The sequence below is a fragment of the Stegostoma tigrinum genome, chromosome 20, assembly GCF_030684315.1.
Source record: "Stegostoma tigrinum isolate sSteTig4 chromosome 20, sSteTig4.hap1, whole genome shotgun sequence".
In the NCBI taxonomy this organism is placed as follows: domain Eukaryota; kingdom Metazoa; phylum Chordata; class Chondrichthyes; order Orectolobiformes; family Stegostomatidae; genus Stegostoma; species Stegostoma tigrinum.
The window spans coordinates 3,203,081-3,225,010 of record NC_081373.1 but is presented as its reverse complement, the minus strand read 5'-3'; the positions used below and the strand labels follow the sequence as shown (position 1 = coordinate 3,225,010).

The 21,930-nt window shown below is 40.0% G+C and overlaps 1 protein-coding gene across 8 annotated transcripts in view; it reads left to right on the top strand.

Moving 5' to 3' along the window:
• The window catches only part of LOC125461742 (gamma-adducin), a 254,847-nt gene that overhangs the window by 20,727 nt on the left and 212,190 nt on the right, over positions 1 to 21,930 (top strand). The window contains exon 2 of one of the 8 annotated variants that reach the window (XM_048550866.2): positions 1,511 to 1,669. The exons of the other annotated variants lie outside the window; for them this stretch is intronic. The gene's annotated coding sequence lies outside the window, so the exon portion shown is untranslated. The remainder of the gene's footprint in view (positions 1 to 1,510; positions 1,670 to 21,930) is intronic. 8 annotated transcript variants of the gene reach the window in all.

The following is a 21,930-nucleotide window of genomic DNA, read 5'->3' as shown; positions in this document are numbered from 1 at the left end:
CTGCAACAATACATCTCTAGTTTTCATTTTCAATTCCTCTTGCAATAATCAGCAACATTTCAGTTTGCTTTCCTAGTCAGTTGCTTTATCTGCTTTGTCACAAAAATCTGTAGTGGAAATTTTTTTAACCCAACCTTTTGTGGATGTTTGTGGGAGACTGTTTTCAGATTCCTGGTACCATAGAATGTAGGAACCCTTTTAGAGGGTGGTGGATTAACCCTTTTTAAACCATTTCAAATACTTCAATTGGATCACTCGCTAACCTCTAAATCAGGGAGATATAAGCCAAAATGTTTCGCTGTGCCATTGAAATATCTTACTGAACCTTTCTCCAAAGTCTGTATATTCTTTGAGATTGAACATATTTCTAATGTCCAATTGAAGTTTTATTTGGTAAGGAAAAAATCCCACCTCTTAATTGCACCATCTTTTTCTGGTAGTGATTTTGTCATTATTGGTTCCTTCTTCTTGAGAATAACACCTGCACAGGATTGAGAGTTTCCTGTCATGGGTCTTCTGCCTGAAGAAAGTGAATCTTTTGCATGTGGGTAGGTTGCCTTTCAGTCCAGAGGTTGGCACTCTGCCTCGCTATTTAAGAGGTTTGAATTCAAAACATGATGCATTTTGAACAAGTTATTGCCAATCTGACTGGCAGCAAGCTCCTCCAGAGTTGTTTTTTCCACAGTGCTCAGTGCTTGTGTGCTTCAAGGGGAGCTTCATAATATATTTGTGTCATTTGCTTTGTCCTCTGGAATGCCAGCCATTCAAGAGTTAACTGTCTGGGGAGAGAGATGCTTTACAGCTATCCAATATACATTACAAAACATTTGCAAATTAAATTACAATGATGTTTGTAGAATTTTCTTCAAAGAGGACGCTGCAGTTGACTGGTCATTTATGGCTTGCAGTCAGTTTAGCTTTGGCATGATAACAGTTGAAGTTTAGAATTTACCATTCAGGTGTTGCTTAATGCTCACACAGAAGGCAGTTGCTCTCTGAGGTGAATAACCAGTCAGATTGTGAAAAAGATAGATAATTGCATAGCTTTGACACCAGTCTGGATTTTGAAAAGATCTGTTTCTGATCTCCCACTCTTTCATCATGAAACAGTTGTACGATTGTGGTGAAGTCTCTTGAACATTTAAATCTCTGGAGAAAAATCCATCAAGCCTCGTGATTCAACGAATAAAATGTTTTGGTCAAGTCAAAGATTGTATTGAAGAGTTTTGTGATTGTGATTTTTCTCATTATTTTTCATGCATTTGTCTGCTCAAATATCAAGTCAGAGGCCCCTTTTGGAAAGTATAAAACTTGATTGTGTGTCTTCGGCTGGTTTGCCTCAACAAAAACAGTGGACATTTCAGGAGAATTGTCAAGGTTTTCCCTGCTGTAGACAATTGAATAATGACGTTTGTTTGTTTCTATAACCTTACTTATCCATCTCCTTTGCAGTTAGCTAGTTCATTCCTCCCTTCAAGGCTGAGTGTGATTCTTCCTGTCAATTCTGCAGGGTGAATGCTGGATGGAATCTTGATGTGATCAAAGCTCCTCCAGTTTTGAAGACCTCAGCTGGAATGCCATAAGGGCTCTAAGCTTTTCCACCTATTGAACAATATACATGCTGCTGTTATATCTTGTTCAACAAAGACAACAATGCAAAATAGATTGAGTGAGTAATTCTTTACAACAAAATCTAAAAAAAGCCTCTACGAATCCTTGTCCACAATTTTTTGAAAATTTTCAGTGTTTAGTAACATGCTTATCTATTTCCACTGTTAAGTGCACACAGGCCACAGGAGCCCCTCAGTCAACCTTCTTTAGAATCTCTACCTCAACTATCAGAACAACATAGTTCTTTTTGTATAATAAGATCTTATGGATGGAATGACCAAACTCAAAAAGACAGATTGTGGTACCTGGGAGACAAATGATTCATTGGAATTTGTTGTATTTCGTAGGCTAGAGGCCCTTCTATGTTGTGGATTAGCCTATTAAACTATGGGAAAGAAGTAAAATTTATTCCAGTCTCCCAGCCTAGCGATTTTAGGGTAGAATTAATTCATGATTTTTTTTTTCTGCTCTAGCTTCAATGTACGCTTCTGCATCAAATAACATTTATTTCCTACGCAGTTAATACACACTGTTTTGTTTGTCCCAGCACTGCATGCAAAGTTATAAGATGGCTTGGTAGTTTGTAATGACCCATTCATATTGTTTATAAGTAAAAGATTGTGCCAAATATGCAATCATTTTTAGAGACAAAAACATGTTAATGTAACCAGTTATTGATTTTTTTTTTTGAAAAAGAAAAGCTATTAGGATTAGTGTTCAGAGTTTTCCCAAACTTTCTTGAGCTTACTTGAGGCTTTAAAATTGTTGTGACCTTTTCTGCAAATTGAGTAAGCAAGGGATAAGGAACAGCAGACCTGTGAGAAGTAGAGTAGAGCTACGTAGCAGCACTTCTGAGCTCATGACCCCAAACTTAAAGCTCGCAAAGATAGTAGGAACTGCTGATGCTGGAGAGTCTAAGATAACATGGTGTGAAGCTGGATGAACACAGCAGGCCAAGGAGCAGGGAAGCTTGATGCTTCGGGTTGAGACCGTTCTTCAGAAATGAAGGGTCTCGACCCGAAACTTCAAGCTTTGCTGCTTGGCCTACTGTTTTCATCCACCTTTACACCGTGTTATCTCTTATCGCTCACCAACCTACTTGTTGTGATGAGCTCCACTTTTGGGGGTACTGTGATCCTGAGCACCTCATGTATACTCTGATAGTCAGTTGAAGGAAAAAATGAGGCTCCATCTTCAATTCCACTGTCATGATTCATTCTCTACATGTATCTCCTAGACTGACTTGCATCCTGTTAAAGTACCCATCTGAGCACTGTCACCCACCCACACGTTCTTAACTTCAATTGATGCTAATAAAATATCAAAGCTCCATTGGAGGATGGCAAATATGAAATTACATTTTGCAATCGGTTATTTTAACGTGAAAACATTAACAATGTTGAGCAGTCTACTGAAATGTTTTCTTTCTTGGAGCTTGGCCTCTGCATCAAGCTTGGCACTTATCAAATTCCCAGGACCCATGTTGGACCCATGTTTGACCCAATTATGGTAGCAAGTTGCCCCAACACCAAGCAAACAGTGCAGCCATCTTCAAGAATGTAGCTTAGATAATAGCTGCTAATCTCATGCCAAATATATTGTCAGTTAGTATTAACTGATTTCCTATTGCAGCAATGCAAAAAAAACTTGGCTAAGTTATTCATTTATCATGAGTGTCTCTGTTTTCAGTTTACTTAGGCATTTATAACAAATATTATCAATACTGAATAAGGCAACGAAATGAGAATGATCCATTAAAATCATTCAATTTAATATTAAAATTGTTAACGTTACAGTCGACTACTTTTCAGGTGGTAAATGGTTTTGAAAATAGTGTTCAATAGTAAAACTGATGTCAAGTTGGCGGTCCTCACAAAAATTCAAATGCCCCACATTTAGTCTACTCCCCTCCATCCCAAATTTGTAAGATATTCATTTAGTCATTGGATTAAGTAGATTTGACCATCTTACAAGAAATTGTAGTTCTTGTACTATTAACACATGAGATTGTGTTATCTTGCCTTTTAACAAGATTCCTCCTTTCTAATATTTTTGGAAAAGTCTAGCAGGTCTGGCAGCATCCGTGGAAAGAAATCAGTTAACATTTAAGGTCGAGTGATTCTTCCTTTAGAACTGGCATGGTAATTAGCCAGGTTGGATTTGTCCTGATTTTTATGTACAAGACATTCCTGGGCAATTTTCCACATTGTCAAGTGGATCATGCTATAGTAGCTGAGCTGGTTCAGCTTGGCCACGGATGGGGCAAGTTTATGGAATACAAGTCCGGAATACTTTAGATGGAATGTGGACTAGGTTAACGGAGTCAGCTCTAATGCTTTGAATTAACTCCCAGAATGTGTAAGAGGTGGGGTTTTGGAGTATTATGTTGAAGAGCCAACTATATCAGGTTATTTTGGATTCAGTGTTGTATAATGAACACATTAATAACTTTGCTGTTAAGGACCCTTTTTTTGTGGAGAAAGAGTAATTCATTATGTCATTCAGAAGTTGAGTAAAATTTATTTCTGAAAACTATGATGGTACATGAGGCAAGTTGGCAGTAGTACATAGGGAAACTATGTTAAAAGATTTAGAATTAGAATCCCTACAGTGTGGACGCAGACCCTTCGGCCCAACAAGTCCACACCAAACCTCCAGAGTATCCCACCCAAACCCATCCCCCTATAACCCACCTAACCTACACCTCCCTGAACACTATGGGCAATTTCCCATGGCCAATCCACCTAACCTGCTCATCTTTGGACTGTGGGAGGAAACTGGAGCACCCGGAGGAAACCCACGCGGACACAAGGAGAATGTGCAAACTCCACACTGACAGTTGCCTGAGGCTGGAATTTAACCTGGGTCCCTGGCGCTGTGAGGCAGCACTGTGTGCCACCGTGCCAATTTTTGAAGGTAGCCAAGTAGTTAGTATTAATAGAGAAGTTTTGACACCTGCATTGTTTGATATTTTTATTGTATAGAAGTAATGTTTTATCCACCCTCAAGGCTGAGATATTGTCCAGTCGCTCCCAAATCCAACTGTAGTTTAAAGACCTGGAATAAATTGGTTGTATCAAAATCTTCTAAAATCCTGATGTAAAAACCACTTAACAATTAAATGTTGGTAAGTCTTTCATGTGTCAAATAATTATTAGATATGCCTAGAGATTAAAGTGAACTGGTTTCCAATCTAAAATGATCTTTTTTCAAATGTGAGTGAAAACTATTGCCCATCATGATTAAAAGGTCAATTTGGGAACCAAATGATGATAACCATTATTAGACATTTCCTCTAATTTGGAAGTGAACATCAGTCAAAATAACTATATTTATTTAACATTGTCTTTTTATAGATATTTATGAAAACTTGTCTTTTTTAGCGCAGTCTATTACTTCATTTTTTTTCTATTTAAAGACAGACATTAAGACAATCTATAGTTAAAAGTTGCTTACTGTTCCTAACTTGGTTGAAAATCATATCCTTCTTAACATGAAGATTTTCTCATCTGCTTGCTCCATCAGATTTATTCTCTGTTTGTGACACAGTTTTCAATTTAAGTTAGGTAAAGAATGTGCCTTGTCAATTGTTATTAGTTCTAATCGTCCAAGTACAGCAACAGGCTGGAGTGTCTTGATTTGTTTTGATTCAATTAGGAGAAATGAGCTTAATTGACACTCAATATTTTGTTGCTCGTTCCTAATTTCCTTGAAGGTGGTGATGAGTTCCATTTTCATTTGCAGTAGTCCATGTGGTGTAAGTACAACTGCAGTGCAGTTGGGAGCGGACTTCCAAGCTTTGATCCACTAGAGGAGAAGCAGTAGATTTCCACTCAAGGATGGGTGTAATGATTTTCCTCTATGCATTTGGCTCCTGTCCTTCTAAGTCTTAGAGGCTGCCAGTTTGGAGGGTACAGTTGAGGGCTCAGTGCATCTTTTAGATGGTGTGCATAAGTGGACGGCATGAATGTTTAATCTGGTGTTCTAGATACTGTTGAGCTTCTTGAGTGTTGTTAAAGCAGCTTCATCAAGGAAAGTACCGAGTTTTCCAACATTCACTTTTAGCTTTGCTTTGATCAATGTTGGGGGAACGGGGTGATGAATTACTCACTGCTGATGTCCAGACCTTTTTGGCCTGTTTTGGTTAAGTTTCTGATTAAATGTAATCTGTGTTGGATGTTGATTTTTTAGGTTTCAATCTGAAGAAAGCTGTGTTTATTTCAAATTTCTACTTTTTACTTCAAGCATTTGTAATCAAAGGATAATTAAATATTTTTGTTGGAAATAATCATTGCTGACCACTTGTGAACTGAATGTTACTTTTCACCCAGTGAATGTGTACTGCTTTAGTATGTTGCAAATGGAACGGAACAGTTTTGAATTGTCTGTCTCTGTCTCTGTCCCCTTCCTCTTCCTGCCCCCATTCTAATCATTTTATTTGGAATGAAGGCCATTGAAACAGCTAAAGATGTTTAGGTCCAGGACATCGCCCTGAAAACTCCTACAGCAATGTCCTAAGGGTGAGAACATAAGGTATAACTACAATCAGAAAAGAATTTTCTCCTGATTCCCACTGAAAACAATTTTGATGAGACTTGCGTACCCTGCCCCCCACAGTCAAATGCTGCTTTCATGTTAATAAATCACTCACTCCCAATATCTGTAATAAGGTACTTCTGACGATGTTTGGATCAAGGCTGTGATGAGATCTAGAGTTGTGTGGTCCTGGCAGAATCCAAACTGACCTTTTGGTATGGAGGTTATTGCTGAAATTGGTGCTTCGTGATGGCACTGTCAGTCGTAGATTTCATCACTTTGGGTCAAAGAAAACTGATAATTGGAGGTAATTGGTCGATTTTGGATTTGACCTGTGCTAATTGGTCAGATTGGATTTGGCCTGCGTTTTGAGAACACATCTATCTAGGCAAATGTTCACATGTTCTTTTGACCAATACCTGTGGTGTAGCAACTTGATAAGATGCAAAACCATTTCTGGAGCACCAGCATTCAGTACTACAGCAGGGTCTATTACATTTGCTGTAGCCTGTTTTCACCAATATGATAACATTACATGGAGTACATTGAATTGACTGAAGACTAACATACATAATGGTAAGAATCTCAGGAGAAAGCCTTGGTGGATAACCTATTCAACACTTCAGGTTGAAATTGGTTCAAAGTTCTTCAACTGCTTATGTTTGCACTGACCATGCTGGATTACTACTCCGTTTTGTATCATGGTTCAACCAAGGCACACATTGCTCTGATCAGTTATTTTTGAACTGGCTTTGTTCTGTTCGTAGTATGCTGAATCTACCTCTGTGCATATAGTTCTGGCCGGCGCTCAACATACACCAAGAAGGCAGATGAATTTGCCCCTAAAATCCTCAGAATACATAAGAAAATTCAATCATGGTGTTACCAGTTGTGCATGAGTCACCCTCTTGAATAGAATGGGCAAAATTGGTGTGAGGCATATTGTTGCTGTGATAGGTATACTAATGAATCAAGGGGAGAGAGAAGCAGAGAGAAAAGGAAAAAAAGCTAAAAGGCCATTGGAGGGTGGAGAATACAAAGGAGAGAGAAGTTTTATACTGGCAACAAAGATATATCTAGCTAACTAACACCTTTTTATTCAAATTTTCCTGAGTAATGGATTCCTTGAAATGAATGTGAAATTTACTTGCTTATTGTCATTAGCTACTAAATGGTGTGAGGTGGGAAGGAAAATGCATTAGATGTTACTGAAATAAACCCTGTCCATCATCTAAATTTTAAAATCTTGAAATCTACAGGAAGTGAGAACAGATTGCTGCCCCTTTTTGGCAATGATTATGGCGTACTCACTACACAGGGGACAGTATCAGAAGATAGGAGAGTGACAAATGTCATTCCCCTGTTCGAGAAAGGGAATAGGTGTAATCCTGGAAATTACAGACCAGTCAGTCTGTCTTCTGTGGTGAGCAAATTAATTGGAGAGGATTCTGAGAGACAATATTTCTGATTATTTGGAAAAGCATAGTTTGATTAGAAGTAGTCAGCATGGTTTTGCGAGAGGCAGGTCATGCCTCAAGCCTTGTTGACTTCTTTGAGGATATGACAAAACACATCGGTGATAGTAGAGCAGTGAGTGTGGTGTTATGTGGATTTTAGCAAGGCATTTGATAAGGTCTCACGTGGTAGGCTCATTTCACAAAGTAAGGAGGCATGGGATTCAGGGAAATTTGGCTGTCTGGATGTAAAACTGGCTGTCCAGTAGAAGACAGAGTGGTAGTAGGTGGAAAGTACTCAGCTTGGAACTCGATGACCAGTGGTGATCCACAGGGATCTGTTCTGGGACCTTAGCCCTTTGCGATCTTTATAAATGACTTGGATGAGGAAGTGGAAAGGTGGGTTGGTAAGTTTGCTGATGACACGAAAATTGGAGGAGTTGTGGACAAGGTGGAGGGCTGTTGTAGGTTGCAACGGGACATTGATTGGATGCTGAGCTAGGCAAAGAAGTGACAGACGGAATTCAACCCCGAGAAGTGTGAAGCGATTCATTCTGGAAGGTCGAGTTTGAATGCAGAGTACAGGTTAATGCCCGGATTCACAGCAGTTTGGAGGAAGAGGGATTGTGGGCTCCACGTCCATAGATCCCTGAAAGTTGCTACCCAAGTTGATATGGTTGTAAAGAAGACCTATGATGTGTTGGCTTGCATTGGCAGGGGAATTGAGTTTGGGAGCCGTGAGATTATGCTGCAGTTCTGTTTTAAAAACCCTGGTTAGACCACACGTCAAGTATTGTGTTCAGACCCGGCCACCTCATTATAGGAAAGATGTGGAAGCTTTAGAGAAGGTGCAGAGGAGATTTACCAGGATGCTGCCTGGGCTGGAGGGCAGGTCCTATGAGGAAAGGTTGAGGAAGCTAGGGCTTTTTTTTCATTGGAGTGAGGAAAGATAGGTGGTGACTTCATAGAGGTGTACAAGATGATGAGAGGCATAGATAGAGTGGATAGCCAGAGACAACTACCCATGGCAAAAATGACTATTATGAGGGGGCATAATTTTAAGGTGATTCGAGGAAGGTATAGGGGAGATGTCAGAGGTAGCTTCTTTACACAGAGTGGTGGGCGTGTGGAATGCACTGCTGGAAGTGGTGATAGAGTCAGATACTTCTAAGCGACTTTTGGATGGGCACTTGGAGAACAGTCAAATGTCGGGTATGCAGGGTAGATTGATCTTAGCAGGATAATAGGTAGGCACGACGTTTTGGGCTGAAAGGCCTGTACTGTGCTGTGCTGTTGTAAGTTCTAAAATGCACCTTTTAAAACAAACTTGGTGACAGTCTGGTTAAATCTTCCACCTTCTGTGTATGTGTGATGGAAACACATTAACTGACCTTACCAGTCTGTTGGAAGGTATGCACAGGGTATATCTATAGGGTTCATGTCTATAGGTGTATGTATTAGTTATCTTGAAAATATTTTGTGCTCATTCAGTTTTCTTCTTATTGTTTTGTGCCTGTTTTCAAATACTGCATCTAAGAAATCAATGTTTTCCTTTCACAGAGGGTTCCCAATTTATCAATGTCCAACTTATAAACACTTGTACTTACAAACGCAATCCCATACAGGGATGAAGAAGGGTGCCGACCCAAAACGTCAACTTGCCTGCTCCTCTGCTCCCTGGCCTCCTGTGTTCCTCCACCTCCTCACTGTTATCTTCATACAAGCGTGTAGTTTTAAAGACCTAACATGTGACTGTTTGATGTACTTGCATATAGCTATTTTATATTATCCTGCATTGTGTTCAAACTTCAGTACGAATTGACTTATGAATAGATTCCAGAATGGAACGCATTTGCAACCCAGGCGTAACAGAGGGCTGATTACTTTTGGGGGAGATTGATGAACTCTTCTAATTTTGCTTCTTGAAAATCAATGTAACTCTGTGGAAAGTCTGAAGAAGAGGCCTTAGAAAGTTGTTTTTATACACTGGTCTTGAGTTCTAGCTTCATTTAATTGGCGCAAGAGGTATGCCAGGTGTTGACCTGACGTGGCGTCCTCCTGATTCTTCTTATGAAACTAGAGTTGATAGCAATGATAGGCCAAGGGACACACTCCAGAGCATGTGATTACAGTCCTTCCAAAAAACAAGTTCTACTGCAAATAGTCACAAGAACTTGTGCCCAGTTTGAGCTGTCTGTCTTGATTTGAATCTATTCCATTTAGTTAGTGTTCGTGCCACAAAATTTCATTTAAGATATCCATAGTGTAAAAGTGAGACTTTGTTTCTTAGAATAGATAGAAATATGTCACTGGTCTATGCAAATATTTGTGAGGATGATGCCAGTAACCTTTTTCTCTTCAGTTTTCGCAACAGGCAAGGTACTGACTGCAGTCCATGTCTGAAAAACCGAAAGCAGTCTACGTTTTACTTTCTGGTTTTAGTTCAGTGGAGAATTTGCAGGTTTTGGATCATGTGTATTGGTTTATAATATTCTAATGCTTTATATCGATTGACTTTACTCTTTGGGCTGAAGGTGAACGAGTTCCTTAGTAAATGTTGCACTAAAGATCTGTTGGCATCACAACTAGTGCGTTTGAAACAAATGTCTAACTTCAGAAAGGAACATGCTTGTATAGCATACCTCAAAATCAACTTACCTTCAATCAAACTGTTTGTTTGAAAGGCTCCCATTCGTGTACATCTCTTTGCCTCCTATTCAGAGGTTTCAATTACATTCCTGTCCCTGTTTCCTTTATTTGAACTGTAAAAGGAAAAAGCATTACTAAAGTGTTTCATCCAGGATGCCTTAAATCTGGACATCTATCAGCAGATCTGATAAAGGTGAGGTTTACTTGGTCACTTTTCCTCCTTCTATTTCCCATTTTTCATGCCCTCCCACCTACTATATACAAAATGGTTAGAATTATAAGTTTAGGCCCAAAAATGTCAATGCTCTTACTCCTCTGATGTTGCCTGACCTGTGTACCTCCAGCTCCACACCATGTCGACGTGATCAGGGAACTGTATTCTCTGAATACAATGAGCATTGGGACCATGTTCACTCTTGAGAGCTGGCTGTGAGGAAGCTGGATCATTGTCAAAGACTTTGCATTTGTAAGTAAAGGGCGACTTTTATAACTGGTTATTGTCCTCTAGAGTTATTTCAGTGGTGACAAGAGTGGGATGTCAAAGGAGCCAAGGGCACCTTGCGTACTTACCAGGAAGCAATTCCACAATTCTGCAAGGTCTGCTCAGTGCCATTTGCCTTACGGGAAAACAGAGGCAGAAATCAGAAGGCCGGAAAGTGAAGGAATCATCAAACCAGTCCAGTTTGGGGAATGGACAGCACTGGTTCTACTGTTTGTGAAGCCCACTGGTTCATTTTGCCTTTGTGAGGATTTTAAACAAATGGTAAACTGCTTCTCACAGCTGGATAAATACCCAGTACCTTGCATAGAGGATTTATACAAAGCTGGCAATAGGATTGTCCTTCACGAAGCTGCACACGAGCCATATGTACTTGCAGTTGCAGTTCGATGAGGATTCCCAGAAGTGTGCTACGGTTCATACCCATTTTGGTTTGTACCAAAAACAAGACTGCCACTTGGAGTATCGTCAGCCTGTGCAATTTTTGAGTATGTTTTACAAGATTTACCCAGATCACCATTTATCTAGATGACGTGCTGATAACAGGGAAGACCAATAAGGAACACTTAGAACTTGGTCATAGTCCTTAGACATTTCTCCCAGGCTCCCCAGGTGACCTACTTGGGCAACAGAGTTGACAAGTCCAGGTCGCATGCATTGGAAGATGGTGAGAGCGATTGAAGGTGCCCTGGCTCCCATATCTGTACTGCAGCTTAAGTCTTTCCTTGGGCTCATGAACTAATACAGAAAGTTCATATGTAACTTGACCTCCATCCTGGCAATTTTGCATCCGCTCGTAAAGGGCCAGCATTGGAAATGGTCATGTAGCCAAGCCATAGCTTTCAAAGAAGTGAAGAAACAGCTATCGTCCCCTCAAATGTTGGAGATCTGGTATTGATAGGCAATTCCTGTCCATAATGCCTGAGGTGAGTGTTAGCTCATCGGTGGAGCAATGATGAGGAATGCTCAATAGCGTATGCATGCAGGACTTTGGCTAATACAGAACATAATTCAAGGCCATATTTGGAGTTAGAAAGTTCCAGCAATATATTTATGGATGTAAATTTGTGATAGTAATGGACCACAAACCCCTGCTAGGCCTACTTAAAGAAGGCAACGCAGTGCCATCTATGGCTTCAGGCCAATTTCAGTGGTGGACTCCAATGCTAAGTGTATACAATTACAAGTTGGAGCACCACCCAATAGATCAAGTATTGAGCTGTCTCCTACTAGCGCATGCACCACCAGTGATACCAACCCTGGAAGAGTCTGTAATGGTTTTTAAGTTTTCTGGACACACTTGTGGTGTCAGTTGTAACTATCAGATTTTGGACTCCAAAAGATCTGGTCCTGGCAAAACTGAAACATTTGGTGATGGGGGAACCAAAGAGTCATCACAAGCAAAATTAAAACTTTTTTTGGACCTGGTGAGCCCCAGATCATAGTAGAGAACAGCATATTCAGGAGAGCAAGAGTGATTGGCCTGAGCACGATACTGGTTGAACTTCTCAAAGGTCATGCAGGGGTTTCCAAAACACAGATGTTACGTTTAGTAGCAAGGATTGGGCGTAGACATACCCACATTGGTGGGGCAGTCCCCAGAGTGCCAAAAAGGGGAGTAAATACTGTTAGCTCCCCCATTTTGGTAGGAATGGCAGGTAAACCCTACCCTTGATTACACATCAACTATGCAGGTCCTTTTACAGGGCTCTATGTCCTTGGTCATTGTGGGCGCCCACTGAAACTGGCTGGATGTGCATAGAGTACATTTGTCGAACACAACTCAATGGTAGAAAAAAAAACTGTGAGCATCATTTGCAATACATAGACTTCTGGAAGTGTTGGCCACAGCTAACGGGCCATGGCTCTGCATGGGTAAGAGGCATGGCTGACGTGAAGTCATGTTCAGTGACTTGTCAAGTTTTTGGCTCAGTTTGACAGCCCTGAAGAAGCCTGGGGACCATGTAAGAGCTGCAAATGGGAAAACAATGTAGGAACACAACACGCCTAGCTCCTTGGCTGCCTTTACAACTGTTCCTGAACCTGTGGGCTCTCCCTATCTGTCAAGCGTCGAAGATACCCCGGAAGCTGACATGGACACAGCGGATGTCACCACGCCCACCTTTGCCCCCTGAAGAGGAGAATGAATTTCTTTCAAGACACACCGGGTGCAAGACGTGAGTGACTGTATATTACACACCGCCTCTAACAGAGCGAATTGGAGGAACCTGACCCCTTACTATAACATGCCAGGAGGAACTACAAAAAAAGTGGTATGCCTTCTAACTCGGACAAGGAGAGACAGTGATTTGTACTGAGATTAGCTAGGTAAACCTCCATTGAGTTTCCTGATTGGGCCAGTTTAAACAGCCACAACCACACAATCGGGGAGTCCTGGCTGACGTAAGAACAGGGAATGTAGACATCCGGCTCACTGAGAGTTGGATCAGTATCAGTGACTTCTAACATGTAAATAAAAAGTGACTAAGTGATGGGATACTGGCTTCTTGCGTTATTTCAGTCAGTGACGTGGTCATTGACAGTGCTGTCAAGTGTATTGCTCACTGATGGTCAATTTAGGTTCCAACAAGGCTACTCAACCCTTGTTCAAACATGGACAAAAGAGCTGAATTCCAGAGGTGAGCTGAGATACTGTTGATATCAAAGCAGTATTTGCCGAATTATTGCCTCAAGATGCCCTAGCTAAACCGGAGTCAGTGGGAATCGAAGGAAACACTCCAGTAGTTCTTTTAAGCCAGGCATCACTACAGGATGGTTACAGATTTTAGAAATCAGTTCACTCAGGATCTCCCTGCACTGTAATCAAAAGTTCATGACCCTTTTGACGAAGTATGTATTCAAGGCATTAGTCAGTCCACAGCTCATACTGAACTGTTTTCGGCCCTTTATCTAAAGAAAGATGTGCTGCTATTGCAAATGGACCAGAGATGGTTCACTAAATTAATGCCAGGTATAGAGGAACTATTTTAGCAGAAGAGGTTGAGTAGGTTGGCATGAACTCCTCAGAATTTCTTGACAGGGTAGGTGTGGAAATGATGATGGTTTTTCCGTTCTAGGAGAATCTAGGACCAAATGGTATAATCTTAGAATGGGGGATCACACATTTAATACTGAAATGAGGGTAGTGAATCCTTGGAATTTTATTTACTCCAGGGGGCTGTTGAGACTGGGTCATTAAGTACATCCAAGTCTGAGTTAAATTCTTAATCAGTAAGGGAATCAAGGGTTACAAGGACAAAGCTGGAAAGTAGTTCTGAAGCTTACCAGATCTTGTTGAATCTTGGAGACGACTCTCTGGCTGAATGGTCTGCTTCTCTTATGATCATTAAAGTGGCTACGTAGCATCACATAACACAGAAACAGAGGCCAGAATTTACGGTTGGGGTATCATCTTGTGATGTGAAAGGAGAGTACATGTATTATGAAGGGCAAGGCCTTAGGATTTGAAAACAAAATGAGGGTTTTTAAATCATGGCATTGCTTTACTAGCCAGCAAGAGATTGATTGAACGATATTGGTAAGTATTAATTGAAGAGCAGTCGAGTTTTTGAACAATTCTAGTAGTGTATTCCATTACACCCGTAATGTGTGCCCTGTAGGTAACAAACGAAGCAGCAATAGGCCGTGCAAAACTACATTTGCATTGCTCTGTGAAAATGAGAAATAGCAGTCTTGAATGTATTACACACTATTTTACCACACTCAACCCTTTTTTATTTCAAGCTTGGACTTGGAATACTATCAATTCCTGGACATTTATCTTATAATATAATACGCACTAAATGGTGTGGAGACTGTGTGCAAAATCTGAGAGAAAGTGCCACAAATGCTCAGATCTGCCCTGTGGGGAGTTAAGTGTTTCAGATCAATGACCTTTCATACCTCACTTCAGGACCTGAGCATATGAAATCAGGTTAACACTTTGTTTTGTGACTGAGGGATTGCTGCAATGTCTAATGCATTGTATTGCTGAGAATATTGAGCAACTGCACCACTTGCCTTCTCAAGAGGCCATCAAAACTCCCTAAAAATATTATTGGAAAACCTGGAAGGCTTTTGAAAAAGACTCTGGAGCCCTGTCATTCCTCAGGTCAAATTAAGCAAATGAAAATGCTGTTTATAAGGGGGACCTTATGCTATCAATGTCTGAGGAATAATTGTACTGATGTATTTAATGTATTAGTGAGTGTGATTTATTAATGTAAGAGTTGAGTAATATTTTAACTACATAGCTCAATTACGTCTCTTACCCATCCCCACCATTGTCTATGATTCTGCAGCAACTGGAACACTAAGTTCTATCGAGAATCTCTGTACAGTTTTTCTTGTCATTTCTTTACTTGTTTGAACATGGAGAATCAGAGTACTGGCTGAAGTCCGTAAGAAATCTGATATGTTTTCTGAAAAAGTAGTTTAGTACTTGTTTAAGCTGATCTTAAAGTAATCACTATATACCCTGAAGCCACTTGACATTAGATAGAGGATTTACTATGTCATGCAGCAAGAAAAGCCTTTTTCTGTTGGTTATGATCCAGTGTTGACATCAGTATTTATGCAGTGTCATTATGTCATTGAGGTTGACACCCGAAATATTGTTTCCATTAATTAATCACTGATAGTCTGAATATATTTGCTTTTGTGGAGGTTATCTGAGTAAAGTCATAACGGACCAGGTTTTTGAGGAGGAATACATTCAGTGGTGTGCTCTTTTCAGATCAGTTTTGTTTTGCTAGGAAAGCCACTCAAGTGAGAGCCAAAAGATAGGAATTGCTCAACCTCGGGATTAATAGTGTTATTGTTAAACAGTGAAATCTGTGGATTGAGAAGGAGCTGACCAAGTCATGAAGAAAGAAATAGAGAAAATTCAAATTGAAACAGGGAAAATAAACAAGTGGGAATAAAAATTTGAGGGTCGGAGGCAGAGAGACAGCAGACGTTCTTACAGTCTTTAGGTATGAATGTTCTCAGGCTATGTATTCCCATTCTGGGCTGAAGTGGTACTATTATTGATTTTGCAAACTCTGTACCTTTCTACAATTAGTAGAATAGCACATAGTTCAGTAGCCAAAGCAATTACTGGGTCTAGTTTGCCTTCCAGCATATATTTAATAAAAGTTGTGCTTGATATCCTGAGCTCTGGATGAGATGATAATCTCTACTCCCTCAACACTAAACCCTAATTATACTTGCTCTCAGAAGACTGATTCCACAAATTCCTGCTTTCCCAAGTGTCCCTCAGTGAAGACTGCTACCTGTGTTTGGATTTGTACTCTTGCAGAGAACGTTGCTGGTGGTGCTATAATGTCTGCTTCACAAGCAGTGGGTAAACAGCTTTGAGCTCCATGAGATAATGGGAACTGCAGATGCTGGAGAATCCAAGATAACAAAGCGTGAAGCTGGATGAACACAGCAGGCCAAGCAGCACCTCAGGAGCACAAAAGCTGACGTTTCAGACCTAGACCCTTCATCAAAGGGTCTAGGTCCGAAACATCAGCTTTTCTGCTCCCGAGGTGCTGCTTGGCCTGCTGTGTTCATCCAGCTTCATGCTTTGTTATCTTGAGCTCCCTGAGTTGTGTTTTTTTTTTCAAATTAGACAAAGAAGCATGTGTGGTTGGAGCCAGGTTCATACAAACCCACAGCTTTTTTTTTAGTTTAGCTTTTCAGTTGGAGCTGAGTGTTGAAGCTGCCAGATACAGCTCTGTGCTGTAACTGAAAGGTTTGAGTTCTTCCTCTGCTGCTAGATTGGTTGGTTGTATCGGTCCTCTTTTCTCCTGGACTAGAGGAGATAACAAGTGAGATAAATCTGTTTTGCTGAATTTGCCTTTGCCAAGGGTGTGTCTACAGAGTGCTGCTATATTGGAACACTTAATGAATTAGTACTTAAATAAGATATTCTTTTGTTAAGTATTTCAGTACATTTTAAGGTTATGCTAATTTTGTCTATATTTTAACTTGGTTAGAATAAAATGTGTTTGCTTTAAAACCTAGCTGTTTGACCAATCAAATCACATCTGGAACACAGTGCTTTACACTGCCTTTAAAAAAATAGATAAAAGTTAGGGCCCAGACTATCTCCTTGTTACATTTTTGAAGTGATTTGGTCTGGCCCATAACACCACTATTTTTTGTTGTTAGTTGATTGCCTTATTGGAGTGTAAAGATTGCCAACAGACCTTCTGGCCAAGGACTCAATTCAAGCATTCGTGGAAAGAAAGTGGGCTCGCTTGCTTTCACCTGATCAATTGCTGTTTTCTACCAAAAGTCACAAGGGGAAAAGCGTTAAATTCCATTGGATCTCAAAGTGAAACCAAAATGTAGTTGTCTGTTGATACTTTTTATTGGCTTTCGAATCATAGCTGGAAGAAATCAGCTGACCAGCTTCTGTATTTAACCCAGGCGATCTGTTTCCTGTGGGGTCAAAAAGCTTAAGACTTAGCTGCAGAAAAATTTCAACCCATCACGTCTGCTCTACCATTCACTGCTTTCATAGCTGATCTGAGAACCATGAAATCCACTTTCTGCCTTTTTTCTTTTAACCCTCGAGTTCCTTACTGATTTTAAGAACGTCTAATTTAGCCTTGAATATACTTAACCCAGCCTCAACAGCCCCTGCAGTAAAGGATTCCACAGATACACTAAATTCAGGAATTTCTTCCTTACCTCTGAATTAAATATGTAGCTTCTTATTTACTGTTTTATTTTTTATAATATCAAAAAACGTTTGTATTAAGCTTTTGTCGCATACACTCCTAGTCTGAAGATTAGGCAACAATTGTTCAGCGACTGGACTATTTTGTGATCCTAGTCCAGTATAAGGAAGGGAAGCCAGTGGAAATAAATGTGTAAACAGGATAAAGGAAAATAATAGTATTAGATCTATGTTCAGTTTAGATTGTTTTGGATGACGGCAAATGAAATCCAGATGGTCTGGTGTGCTGATAAATCTTGGCGAAAGCATTGGAAAAAAAAAATGCATTTTGGGCTGTCGATCTTGTTGCATTTGATCAATGCCTGTTTTGGGGAGGACTTCTTTATAAAGCTATTGTTTACTGATTCCACAAATTTCCCATAAATTATTAGAAATAAGTTTGTTTTAAACTTTGTTTTTAACATAAACTAATTTAAATACCAGCTATGACTGCAGCAATGACCTAAAATGTTTTTAACTCGCTCCCAAGTCACTTCGAAATTTAAATCTAACAACAAATATTGGACCAAATGAGGGAATTTTGGGATGAATTGAATTTTAAGGAAGGCTTTGAAGGAGAAGTTGAAAAGTGGGAGGAACTTGGCAGAGGAATTCTAGAGAGGCAAAGGAATCTGGATCGGAAATTCCAGAAAACTAGCCCTCGATACTGTAGGTACAGTACCGGTTTTTGTGCTAAAGTAGGGGAGTATTGTCAAGGTGACTGAAGCTCTTGGTAGTAGACACCTTAGTCACTTTGTATACAACTTCCATCAAGCAGAAGATATGAAAGTTTGAAAACACATACCAACAGATTTATGAACAGCTTTTTCCATACTGTTATCAGACTTATGAACGGGCCTCTCATTATATTAGAGTTGATCTTTCTCTGCAGCTGTACCACTATATTATGTATTCTGTTCTATTGCCCTGATGTCTTTATGCAATGATGTGGAAGTTTTTAAAGTTTTTGAAAGATTTGTCGCTTGGGTTGTTGATGAAGTTGTAGATTTTCTCACCGAGCCAGTGTGTTTGATTGCAGACATTTTGTCACCCTGCTAGTTAACATCATCAGTGCATCTCCAGTGAAACGCTCATGTTCTGCCCTGCTTGTTTATATGCCTCGATTTGCTGGGGTAGTTGACATTACTTCCAGTTCTGTTTTACAGTGGTTTGTGTATCGGTCCAGTTCAATGTGTTTGGAGTTCTGGTTGGAATACCAGGCTGCCAGGAATTACCTGACATGTCTCTGTTTGGCTTGTACTATTAGGGACGTGTTGTCCCAGTTGAATCTGGGTCCTTCTTTGTCCGTATGTAGTGAGACCAGTGAGAATTGGTTGTGTCTTTTGGCTAGTTGGTATTCGTGTGTTCTTTATCCTTACAGTCAACCTGGAAGACAACTGACACTATGCAACCAACTTTCACTGGTCTCCATACACGTGGACAAAGAAGGACATGGATTTGACTGAGATAACACATCCATAATAGCACCAGCCATACAGAGACATGCCAAGGAGGAAGAATAGCCTAGTGGTATTATCAGTGGACTGTTAATCCAGAGGTCCAGATAACATTCTGGGGACCCAGGTTCAAAACCTGCCACAGCAGATAGTGGAATATGAATTCAGCAAAATACCTGGAATGAAGGATTTAAAGATGACCACAAATCCTTTGTCGATTTGTCGGCTAAAAACATCGCGGGTTTGCTAACATCTTTTAGGGAAGGAAACTGCCATCCTTTATCTGGCCTGGCCTATGTGTTGACTCTCAATTGCCCTCTGGGCAATTAGGGATGGACAATATAAATGCTGACCTAGCCAGCGACGCTTCCATCCCATAAGTGAATAAGGGAAAAAATAAATTCTAACCAGATCTCCAACAAACACACTGAACTGGATCTGGTACATAAATCACTGGAAAACATCTGGAAGTGATGCCAACCATCGCAGCAAATGGAGGCATATAAATAACAAGTGGGACAGAAGGCCAGTGCTTTACCGGAGTTGCAGTGATGTTACAGAGACTTGAAAGCTTGTACTTAAAGTGATTTTGTCTGAATAGCATGCAAAATAATACCTTTCACTATTTCGATACATGTAACACTAATAAATTAAGTCAAATGAGGGTGAGGATATGTAGGACATTAAAAGGAGAATTTTAACTTGTTGCTACATGCCCTTGTGCCACCTAAGTGATTAAGCACAGTGATGATAGATGGATTGGGACTTGTTGACGGGTAGAATAGAGTTTTAGCTAAGATTATTTGTGGAACTTGGAACTTAGAATGTTGACCAGCGCTATGTATTAGTGTTGTTGAGTATGGAGATGATATAGCAAATGAATTGGGGCTTCAGTGAGTGGACTGAACAAGGCTGGGTACTGATGACATGAAGATGGAAGAAGGCAATTTGTGTAAGAGACTAGAGATGAAAACAAAAAAAAAGCTTGGGCTAAATACAACAAAGTTCCTAACTTGAGACTAAAATTGGCTATAAGGGAGCAAATGTTGTGATGGTGCAGAAATATTAGCCTTACTCATTCCTAACTTTAGGAAATTCAGGATATTTCAAAATTAGATTCTGTATAAGCAGCATAACGCTGATAAAATGGAGGAATTCTGGCAGAAAGGCAGTGGAGTTATAAAGGAAGGTGGAGGCAATTTATCAACTACCTACTGCAATGTGCAGATCAATATTACAGTTTGAGTTCAGCACTCAATCTTGTGGCAGTTTAACATTAACTTCACTTTTGACTTGTGAAGAATTATGACTTTTTAAAAAATGTTTTGTGATTAGGCAGTTAGGTGGTAGATCAATAATTTGCCTCATACCTCTAATTGGCCTTTTTAATTGTTTAAAAATTCCTCTTTGACTTAAGCATAGTACGTGTTAATTGTAAGGAGTGTGTCAAGGACTTCATTTATTTAATGACTAGCAGTTGCTGAGAAGCAGGCAATGCTACTCTTCACACTTCCTTTTTAATAGACTATAGGGCGAGGTGCTCCTCTCTGGGTGTTTTGGATTTAGTTATTATGGGGGATGTGATCGATCTCTGTTTTTATTATAAATTGGGAGCTTGGTTTTGGGATTTGCAGAGGTTGGAACAGATTTGGGATTAGAACAGATTTGAACGGGTATTTTTTTAAAAATTCATTTAACAGGATGAGGGCATTGCTGGCTAGGCGGCATTTGTTGTCCATCCTTAATTGCCCTGTGGGCAGTTCAGAGTCATCTACGTTGCTGTGGGTCTGGAGTCACAAGTAGGCCAGACCAGGTAAAGATGGACGTTCCCTTCTCTGAAGGACATCAGTGAACCAGACGCATTTTTCCAACAATCGACAATGAATTCATGGTCATCATTAGACTCCTAATTCCAGATATTTATTGGATTCAAATTCGACTATCTGCCGTGGAAGGATTCAAACCAGAGTCCTCGGAACATTATCTGGGTCTCTTGAATTAACAGTCCAGCGATAATACCACTAGGCCATTGCCTCAAACGGTCCAAGCAGATTGAAACAGATTCAGGGATTTAGTGTCCTAGATCTTTAAATAAGACATAAGTGAGAAGTGGAAAAGCTGTATGATTTTGGTTGCTTGTTTTCTTCATCAAAAATGGGAAAATGGTTCTTAACATTACTAAAGAGATTTTTGGGGCTCAAAATTGCCTCCCAAATTTGCCAAGAAAGTTTAGAAAGACAGAAGAAGGAGACACTTTGTGAATTAGCAGACAGGCTAGAATTAGATTTAGCTAGGGATAAGAAGAAAGCTAAAATTGTAATGGAGTTTGCCAGGCATTTAGGTATATTGGAGAAACAGTTAAGTGCAGTGGAGTTAGAAAATACTAAGTTGCAAATTAGACAATTGCAGTTAGAAGATGAAGTAAAGGAAAGAAGAACTAGGGCAAAAGAGAAAGAAAAGAATATTCAAGTTGGAAAAGATGAAGTAGCTTGAACATGTAAAAGAAAAAGAGAGAGATTTTGAAATTCAAAAATTGACAATTAGACAGAAAAGTCGAGTTAAAAGGATAGAAATGAAGGTAAAAGGTAGGCTTAATGAGGAGGACAGTGATGAACAAACTCATCGTAGCCAAAGGCTTGGCAGGGATATATGCAAATATGTCAAAACAATACCAAAATTCGATTTTAAAATGATGTAGAAACCTTTTTCCTTTTGAGATATTGACTAAAACAGATGGACTGGCCTGAGACTGGTAATATTAATTGTGACCAAATTGCTAGACAGAGCTAGTGAGATGTTTGCAGTGCTGTTGGAGGATGTGCCAGTAGGAAATGAAGAAGGAAAATAGGCTATTTTGAGTGTGTACAATTTGGTACCAGAAGCTCTGGGCGTAAGTTTGCTCGCTGAGCTGGAAGGTTAGTTTTCAGACGTTTCGTCACCATTCTAGGTAACATCATCAGTGAGCCTCCGACGAAGCGCTGGTGTTATGTCCCGCTTTCTATTTATCTGTTTAGG